This window comes from Abrus precatorius, unplaced genomic scaffold (genome assembly GCF_003935025.1).
Source record: "Abrus precatorius isolate BTA unplaced genomic scaffold, Abrus_2018 Scaffold7, whole genome shotgun sequence".
NCBI classification, from domain to species: Eukaryota; Viridiplantae; Streptophyta; class Magnoliopsida; order Fabales; family Fabaceae; genus Abrus; species Abrus precatorius.
In genome coordinates this window covers 27,668,672-27,679,029 of record NW_020874417.1, presented here as the reverse complement: position 1 = coordinate 27,679,029, position 10,358 = coordinate 27,668,672, and positions in this window count along the sequence as shown.

The window sequence follows — 10,358 nt, the reverse complement described above, 5'->3', positions numbered from 1 at the left end:
AATTATTTTTTAAACAGATATTATACGATGTTAATATCTGATTTTAAAAAAATATTTTTTTTAAAAAAAATTTGTTTTAAATTTTAATAATTAGTGGTCCTCACTTGATATTTACGGGTGCTACGTGTGATTGCATGCGTGAACTGTTCTCGTGTTTCGGTTCACTCCCCGCGTGACAGTGTAATGGTATTTGATCTTTTAATTTATTCATTTATTTTAATATTTTAACATAATCTTTTGTTTCAACATTCTTTTCCGTTTTCCAATAATCAAGACGTGCTTGTTAGAGAATGAAACAAAGTGAGTTGTGATTATGTAATTTATTAACGTGGTACTTACACTACTAGAAAAGCGCTTAATATAGACGGATTTTACAGACGGGAAAAAATCCGTCTGTATTACAGACGAATTTGTGAAATAATTTTTTTTTTTCTGAAAAATCCGTCTGTTTTCTCCGTCTGTAAAATTCGTCTGTATTTTGCCCGCCTTTTGGCGCCAAACGTTATAGACAGTAATTACAGACGGATTTTTCTGTCTGTAATTTGAAAATAGGACGAAATATTATAGCGGGAAATTACAGACGGATTTTCCCGTCTGTAAATATGGCAGTTTTAGCCGACCTTTCAGGTGGCACATTACAGACGGATTTTTTCGTCTGTAAATGGGATTGACGCATTTACAGACGGAAAAATCCGTCTGTAATGTGCCTCCTGAAACGCACCGTTTCATTAAACCTATTACAGACGGATTTTCCCGTCTGTAATGACTGAAACCCATTAAAACCGCGGCTCCTCTTCCCCTCCCCCATCAGAACCCTCTCTCTCTCTCTCGCTCCCCCCTCTCTCTCTAAGAGCTCAATGTTTTGGCCATTGCGAGTTATTGGAGCAACCATTTGAAAGTTTTTTTGCATCATTGTATTCCTGGTACGATACTCTAACTTTTAATCGGTTTAGTTTTTTAATTTTTTATGTTTTTTAGAGACTTAAAATTTTTAAGATAGAGTTGTAGGATTGGAGATTGTATGACTGGGGGAAGGGCGTAGAGGTCCTTCTCCGAACCTGATTATTGTGTGCTGTGGGATTGTTTGTGTTTGTGGAGTTTGTAGAATATGCATGTTGTGGAGTTACAAGGGGATGTGCTCTAGAACGGTTTAGGATTGTGATGTGTTTGTGTTTGATGTATCGAATAATTTATTGTTATATAATTTATTAGTTGATTTTAGGTGAAATTTTCATTTTTGTAAAAAAATAGTAAACAAATGTAAGGAAATTAACATGTATTAGGGGAGATTCTGCCAAAATTTATATTAAAATTTTCTGTAATGTATTTTAGAAGGTTGATACCACATTGTATATTTGTATTAGGTTTATATAGTTCTTGAGGAAGATGTTTCTCAGAAATCGTCAGTGGATGTATGATAGGTTGCACCTAAGTCGGGGGGGAATAAAACCTGAATTCTTTGAGGGTGTAGAGGAATTTATACGCGTCTGTTGTAATTCGCAGCAATTCATCACCAATCAGGTCGTTAGGTGTCCATGTTCTAAGTGCAAGTGTAGAAAGTTTTTGGATATTGATTCAATTAGATATGATTTGTATAAGTTTGAATTTAAACATGATTATTGGATATGGACTGAGCATGGGGAAGAAGTTAATTTAGAAAATCAAGTAGGTAATTCAAATATATTACAATCAGGTGGTCATGTAGGTAATGTAAGTTGGGAAGAAAGCAATAGTCGTTATCAAGAAATGGTTTATGATGCTGTTGGTCCTCAATTTGGAATTTTTCATGATTTTGAAGCTGAACAAGAACCTAATGGAGAGGCTGCAAAGTTTTATAATGTTTTAGAAGCAGCAAACAAGCCTTTATGGGATGGATGTGTGCATTCAAAGTTATCTTTAGCAATAAGAATGTTAAGCATAAAGTCAGAAGACAATCAAAGTCAGAGTTCATTTGATCAATGGGCTACATTAATTAGTGAGCTTAGTCCCGAACCTGACTCCATCCCAAAGGACTTTTACCAAGCCAAAAAATTAGTTTCCAAACTTGGATTAAAGAGACACACACTCGCAGGCAGGACAAAAACCTGTGGGTTGATACACGATCTCAGGCCACATATGTAAGTCATAGTTATTGATAATATATGTTATTATTAGCGACTTATTAAATAGTTCTCCAAACTAATATCTAATTATCTGAACTGAACTGTAGGATGACTATATTCAAAGGCTTGAGGAAGCATCTTCTCAGAATCCAGAGTCAGTAGATGAGGATGCTATGTGGTCACAGACAGTGGGTGGCCTTTATAAAGGTCGCATTTATGGCATGGGGGGCCGCTTTGCAGACTCCATGTCCCCTGCATCTGTCACTGGAGATGCCCCTTCTCTTGCACCTGAGGATGTGGAGGACATGGTCCGCACTCAGGTCCATGCCCTCAATGAAGAACTCCAGAAGCAGAATGAGGAGACGTGGAAGAGCAAAGAAAGTGCATGGAAGAAGAAGTGGGCAAAGAAAATGGAGAAGAAGATAGAGAAGAAGGTGGCGTCGAGAATGCAAAGGGAGGTCCAGCAGCAGATGACGCAGCAGTATATGCAAATGCAGCAGATGCATGCTTATTTTGAGCTCATGAGAGCAAGCAGCTCCACACCTCTTCCTCCTCCTCCACCAGCTCCAGCACCACCGGTTTTCACCTCCATGCATCATTCTTCTACTGACTCCTCTTCTACTGATGATGATGCTTCTTCGGATTCTGACCATATAGATTATTCCTGATGAAGACTTGTATTTTATTTTTAAATGTATTTATTTATATGCTTTTTTTTTCTTCCTTTGTAACAACATTTAAATTTTATATTTTATAAATCATTTTGGAATGTTTAGATGCCGAATCTATAGTTTCTATTTTGTTTATAAATTGTGATAATTAAGAATAGCAGGAAATAACTATCTATACAAATAAAAAAATATCAATTATAGTAAAATATATCACTGATGGATTACAGATGGATTTTTCCGTCTGTAACTTACAGACGGATTTGAAAATCCGTCTGTAATTATTTACCGACGAGGATATTACAGACGGTTTATATCCGTCTGTAAATCCGTCTGTAATAGAAAAAACCGTCTGTAATGCTCTAAAAATCCGTCTGTAAATCTGTCTGTATAAACACACTTTTTAGTAGTGTTAGTCTTCAAGCTAGACTAAAAAAATATATAAGTATATCATACTTTTTTTTTTTTTTATACTTATTGTCCAATCCTCTTTCTTTAATGCAGTTGGCTTAATCCGTTATCAACGATGTTATTATATTATTTAATAAATTTTATATTTTAACTAATTATCACATAATCTGACACCTGAAATCATATATAAATATAAGATTAATTTTTGTATACTGTAAAATTGAATTTTTGTTTTCAAATGTGATGACATATTTCATTTAACCTTTTCTCTTTAATACAGGACTTTTCCGTTATTTAATACCTTAAAAAAAATTAAATTGTTAATTTCTTTTTAATTTTTACATCAAAACTTTTTTATTTTAAATCTTAACATTTTTAATTTAGTTAATTTTAAATATTTACCTTTATATTACTTTTTACTCAAATCTCAATTACTTCAATGCTCAAATGATTTTTTTTAAAAATTTTTGTTTATTATCTAAACTACTTATGTTTTTTTTTCCTCTTTTTATCGAAAGAACCTATTTATGTTTTCTTGTTCATTCATTTGAATTAAGTACGTACATTTATTAATTTTAAATTATTTTATTTTTACTTTAATATAAAATACTCAGCATACTTACTAACAATATATCAGTATGGTTTTTTTTTTTCTTTCTTAGTAGGTTTTACCAAATTGGTTGTACACCGGATGAACAAGTCATTATCCACATTTAATGATGGGTCTTAATTGTCTCTGTATATATAAATTTCAAGCATTGTTCACGTTCTTTGAATTCGGAATTGACTCTATCTGCAAGGAGTTCATACTTGCCAGGAGTCACAAAGCCAGAAATTGTGGATGTTTTAATCGATTAAGTACTATAAATCTCACCCACAAGTTCCTTGCATAACAATCAAATGCCATTAGTTTAAAAATTTACTTGTCAGTATTTAATATCTTTAATTTTAATTGATAAAAAATATATAAATATAAAAACACTAAATAAACATATAAAATATAATGAAATATTTTTATTTATATTTCAATATCTTATACAGTAAAATTAAAACAATTATTTGTCAATTTTATAGAAGGACCTTTTGCCTATATATCTGTTATTTCAGGCTTTGTCCACATATTTCGGACTGAAAGAGGCATTTGAGGGTGCAATGACTGCCACTTGCTACCCCAAAACACAAGACAACATGCAATGAAAATAATAAATATTTTGTTGTATTGGTGGATGAAATTTATTGGTCACACACAACACAAGTGCAAAAAGTGTAAATCTAGATAGATGCCAGTTTTGTTATTAAAAGATAAAATATAGTTCTAATAAGTAATTAACAAATTTTAACAGTAAAAATAAAAACAAAACCAAAACAAAAAGAAAATTCTAACAGTTTTTTTAATTTATTATGCATGTATATATGTTTTTATCATAATATCGTTTGCCAACATTTTAAACAACAGTTACATTTGTATTTTATTAAAATAATTTTTCTTAATTTCAGGGCGATAAATTCAAATTTAGTTACTATACTCTAAAAATAAAAAATAAAATATTAGGGATGTTTTTTTTTTTTGTAACATAATAGGGATGTTTGATTTTAAAGCATTTTATATTTTTTTTAATTATAAAACTTTTATTTTTATATTTATTATGTTTTATGTTTTTAAAGAATTATACAAAAAACAGTGATTCTTTTAGTATTTAATGGGAAAATTAAAAAAAATAACATTAAAAAGTGAAATTTTATAATTAAAAGAGAAAATGAAAAATGTTTAAAAAATAAAAAGGACCTTGGTATTCTTTATTTTTCATATTTACTTTTCCAACCCGAACAAGTATTATAATGTTATTTTTGTTGTCTTACCTTTTTTCCCATCAATTATCGTTTTTATCTTCGACATTTATGGGACCTTTCCTCCCTAAAATTATTCAATTAATTTAAAATACTTTTGAGATTATTTACTAACATGAAAGTTTTAATATGTGAAAAATAATATACATGTGCTTCAAATTGGAGAGAGATGTGTTGATGAGATTAAAGCAGGTGTGATATCCTATTTTGCGTCTTATTTGAGTATTAGAGATTGGTTTCGACCTATTATTGATGTTAATGATTTACCGAGAGTCTCTGTTCTACAGAATGAGGGGTTGATTAATGTTTTTTCAGAGGAGAAAGTGAGAAGGATGATTTTGGAGTGTGCGGGGATAAAAGTTTGGGCTTGATGGTTTCAATTTTGTGTTCCTTAAGAGGTTTTGGAGAGTGATCAAGGAAGAAGTGATAGGTATGCTTACTGAATTTTGTAGAAATAGAAAAGTACCTAGGTCTTTGTTATCTTACTTTGTAGCACTTGTGTCAAAAATGTCTTGCTCACAACAGATATCTAATTTTCGGTCTATCTCATTATTAGGTTGTCTTTATAAGATTATTTTCAAGCTTTTGACAAATAGGTTAAAAGGGATTTTGCATTCAATAATTTCAGAATAACAATTAGCTTTTATCTTAGGAAGAAACATGTTAAATAGTGTGCTTGTGGCTAATGAAACAGTTGATTATGTGCGGAGGTATAACAAGAGGTGTTTTGTGTTAAAACTTGATTATGAAAAGACTTAAGATTCGGTGGAGTGGGGATATCTTTTGTTTATGTTACGTAACTTTGGATTTTCAGAAAAATGAGTCAGTTGGATGGAAGCTTATGTGTGTGGGGTAGTCTATCAGCTTTGATTAATAGTTGTCCTACATTGGAGGTTCATATTAAGCGGGGCCTAAAATAGGGGGTCTTCTTGCCCTTTTTCTTTTTCTTGTGGCAGCAGAAGTGTTAGGAGTTCTTGTGCGGAAGACAATGACTTGTGGGTTGTTCTCTGGTGTGAAGATTGAGGTAGGGGGACCAGATATTTCTTTGCTGCAGTTTGCGGATGACACATTGATTATGGGAGAGGCTTCAGTGCAGAATTTGTAGACTTTGAAAGTAGTATTGCGTAGCTTTGAATTAATGTCAGGTATGAAAATTAACTTCTATAAATATTATGTATTAGGAATTAACACTGATGATGACTTTGAAAACTTGGCTGCAAAGTTCCTACATCATAAGATTGGTAGTTTCCCATTAAAGTATCTCGAGTTACAGTTAGGTGTTAACTCGAGAAAGCATAGTGCATGGAAGGATGTGTTAGAGGCTTTTAAAAAGAGGTTAGTATCATGGAAGCATAGGTATTTATTGATTGGAGGCAGGGTGACTTTGATTAATGTTGTTCTTAATTCTATGCCATTGCACTCTATCATTTTTTAAGGTATCGAAGTCAGTGATAAAAGAGATTGTCACTATCCAACAGAATTTTTTATGAAAGGATGTTAAGGATGGATCTAAAATCCCCTGGGTGAAATAGGAAATAGTATACAGACCGCAGAAGAATGGTAGCTTAGGCATTAGGAATGTGCAGTAGTTTAACTGAGCGCTTCTTGATAAATTGTTGTGGCGAGGTGTTAACTGTTCTAGTTCATTGTGGGTGCGGGTGTTGGAATCTAGATATGGAAGATTAGCTTTTTCTATTTAGCGTTCATCAGTTCACAACAGATATTCTTTATAGTGGTGTGATTTGCTGGAGGTTATTCATTAAGAAAATTCATGGCTGGATGAGAAGTTTGATAGGAGTGTGGGTGCAGGTTTACACACTCTTTTTTGGAGAGATAAGTGGGTAGGTGGGGTGTGATTGTGTGAAGCACTTCCGCAATTGTTTATGGTGGCGATGAATGCTGAATCATACGTATTGGAGAATAGTTTTCATGATGGCATTAGGTGAGTTTGGGATATTAGTTGGCGAAGAAGATTCTTTCAACATGAGATCTCAAGCTTTAATCTTTTGTTGGAGTTTGTAGATAAAGTTTCTATTAAGTTACTACAAGAAGATAAATGAATATGAAGGGTAGATTCTTCAGGTTATTATTCAGTGCAATCTGCGTATTCATGGCTATTTAAACTTTTTGGTGGTCTTAATAGTGTAGATCAGTATACGGCAAATGCCTTGCAAAGGCTATGGAGAGGGAATGTCCCTCTTAAGTGTCTGATATTTTCTTGACAATTGTTGTTGAATGCACTTTCTTGTAAATGTTTGCTAATTGATCGTGGTGTTCAAATTGATGATATAACTTGTTGCTTTTGTCATGGTTTGGAGGAACTTCCAACTCATTTATTTTTAACGTGCTCAGTTTCATCTCTAATCTGCTACTGTACTACGCGTTGGCTTGGATTCTCACTGGTTTTGCCTTCAGATTTATCGACTCACTTACTTTCTTGAGTTGGTGTTGACTGTAGTAAAAGAGAAGGATATACTTATTAATTGTTTGGGTAAGTACACTGTGATCTTTGTGGTTACATAGAAATATAATTGTGTTTTTTAATGGTATTTTGAATAAGAGGGAAGTCCTAGATTCTATTATTCTAAGGTCTTAGAAATGACTATCACTTGTTAGTAAGAAAAAAACTATTATGTTAGCTGATTGGTATTTGAACTCACAAAATTACATCCGTCTTAGTTTTGTATAAGTATATTTTTGTTTTTTATTTCTCTAAGTAAGTAATTTTTTTTCTGTATATATGAGTTTTGAGTTCTCTTTGAACTCTTTCTAATAATATTTATTTTGCCTATAAAAAAAAGTTTATTAATTAAATATTAAATAATTGGAAATGTATTTAATAGTATAGATAATTTTTTTTTAATGTATATCAATCATTTCCCAAAAATTAAAGTGTTGAAAATTTACTTTACGCGTTTTTACGTGAAGGACAACAATGCTAATCACGTCAGAATTGTGAGGTTGATAACCTCCTATTATTTTCATTGCATTCCCTGGAAAAAATCTCAGCAAAATAATAAACTATCCCTTTCAATGGAGACTTGATAGCAAAAAGTTAAAAGCTCATTAATTATATGATTACGCGAATCCAAATATGCTAAAAATAGACTCAATTGTGTTAATGTTTTGTTTGCATATAAGGGTAAAAGAGAAAAAACAAAAAATGAAATATTTTATAGAATAATATAATATTTAAATGGAATGAAATAAAAATAAATAAATAAATTCACGAAAATAATTTTATTACAGAGTAAACGTTATTTCTTTTTAGGAAAAAGCAAATGTTTTTGATGAGGGTATATTTGAGAGAAATTGGACCTTTGCCAGCTTCATTTCATGATAAAGCGAGAGTCGTTATTTTTATCATTGAGGCCCACAGATTTATTTTATTGTCTTTTTTCCACATACAGGTATGACTAAAGTGGTTCATCCTCATCAATTTCTGTCCACACAAATTTAATGCAAATAAACAAAGTGTACGAGTGTGTTCATACATACTTGCCACCTTATATCAGAAGACAACAATGTCAATTTATTTGAATTTTTTTATATTGTAATTTAACTTAGTCCTATCAACTTAATTTAACTATGTTCAAATTTATTTTTATTTTTTCTTTATTTAGTTCAGTTCTTTAATTTAATTTTTTTGCCAGTTTTTTACTCCAATTCTTCCATTTTTCAAAAGAGTGGCTTGTTAAAAAATGGTTCGCATGCAATAAAAAAAGTTTATAACGACGATTTCAAAGTTGTTGATGTCAGATTCATAATGAAGTACATAAAAAATGTGAATTTTTTTTATAAAAAATACCAGTTCAAAATGCTACTATTATTTCTAGAAAATATATCATGAAATTAGGAGATAGAATAATGTTAATGATATACATATATAAAATCATAAAAATAATAAAAAAAATACTGAAATTATTACATGATAACGGTTCATTTATTTTTATATGATATTTAAAAAATTATATACTAAGATATGAGATTTTAGAAAAAATTGTAAAAATATAAGAACTCAAAAATATCTATACAGATACAGAAACTCAAGATAGAAGACTTTTTTGTCCTTATGAAGTTAATTTTAAAAAATATTATCAAAATAAGATTTCATAAAAATAAATTTTTGGTCTAAAGTTGAAGTTCACGTAGCAAGAGAATTGTTCTAAATAGAGACGACACAGATGCTGACGTGTCGAACTGTGACAGTGTCGTTCTATTAAGAAACGACACTCACAAAATGACGACACGTGTCATCTCAGAAATTAGTATCATCTTATTTGAGACGATTTTAGTAGCGTCCATAGTAGAGACTATTTTACTGTATTTTTTAAAATTTAAAAAATTTAAAAATACAGTAAAAAAGTATTAAATATTTTTAAATTACTACACATTGTTATTAACAGATTTTATTTTATACTTTAAAAAATTTAAAGTATAAAAATTGCCACTTATTTTTTATATTCTTCTAAAATTATATATTTTAGTATTTAAAGTTTTTTCATATAAAAAAATTCACACGATAACATGTATGCCATTAATTATTTACCGATGTCTCCTTATGCTTTTTTTTTTTCACCGGTGGTTCTTCTTTCTTAAAATAGGAGTGACGGAGCATTTTACCGTTTGTCCTGTAACATGAGATTTTTAAAAGGTTATAAATCAAAATATGAAATTACAAAGTTATAAAAACACAGAAATTCAAAATTATGAACAATACTTTTTTTTATAAATTAGTTATTTTTAAAAATGTTATTTGTTATTTTTGAATTTTATGAAATTTATAAATTTATTGTATTCTTTTATTTCTTCAATTGTAACAAAATTTCATATTTTGGTACATAAAGCTTGAAAATCCCATATAAAAAACAAACCGCCATTGATTGGACATTTGAGGCTCTATCCGTATAATGTATGAGGCATGTTAGTGGTCACCCAACACGACGACGAAAAAAACAATAACACAGCTTCTCTGATTGCTTTTATGGATGGAATTTAGACCACACAGACAGAGTTACTAACGTGTAAATCTACATGTCATATATTTTAGTATATTTCATTGCCTTCATTTTTCAAAATTGAATTGAAGATTGAAAATATTTTTGTTAAAAGCTATATTTATTTATTTAAAATAAAAATAAAATAAATATTTGTCTAATGAAATAGTATTATTAAGTATTAAAATTTTATTTAAAGTTGAAATTAATATTTATTTATTTAATTTATAATAAGATTTTGTTTTTATTTTCATTTTTATTCAATGTTTTTTTTCCGTCTCTCGCTGCTTTCCTCAAGCAATCTTCATAATTTATGGAACTACAGTATTAAT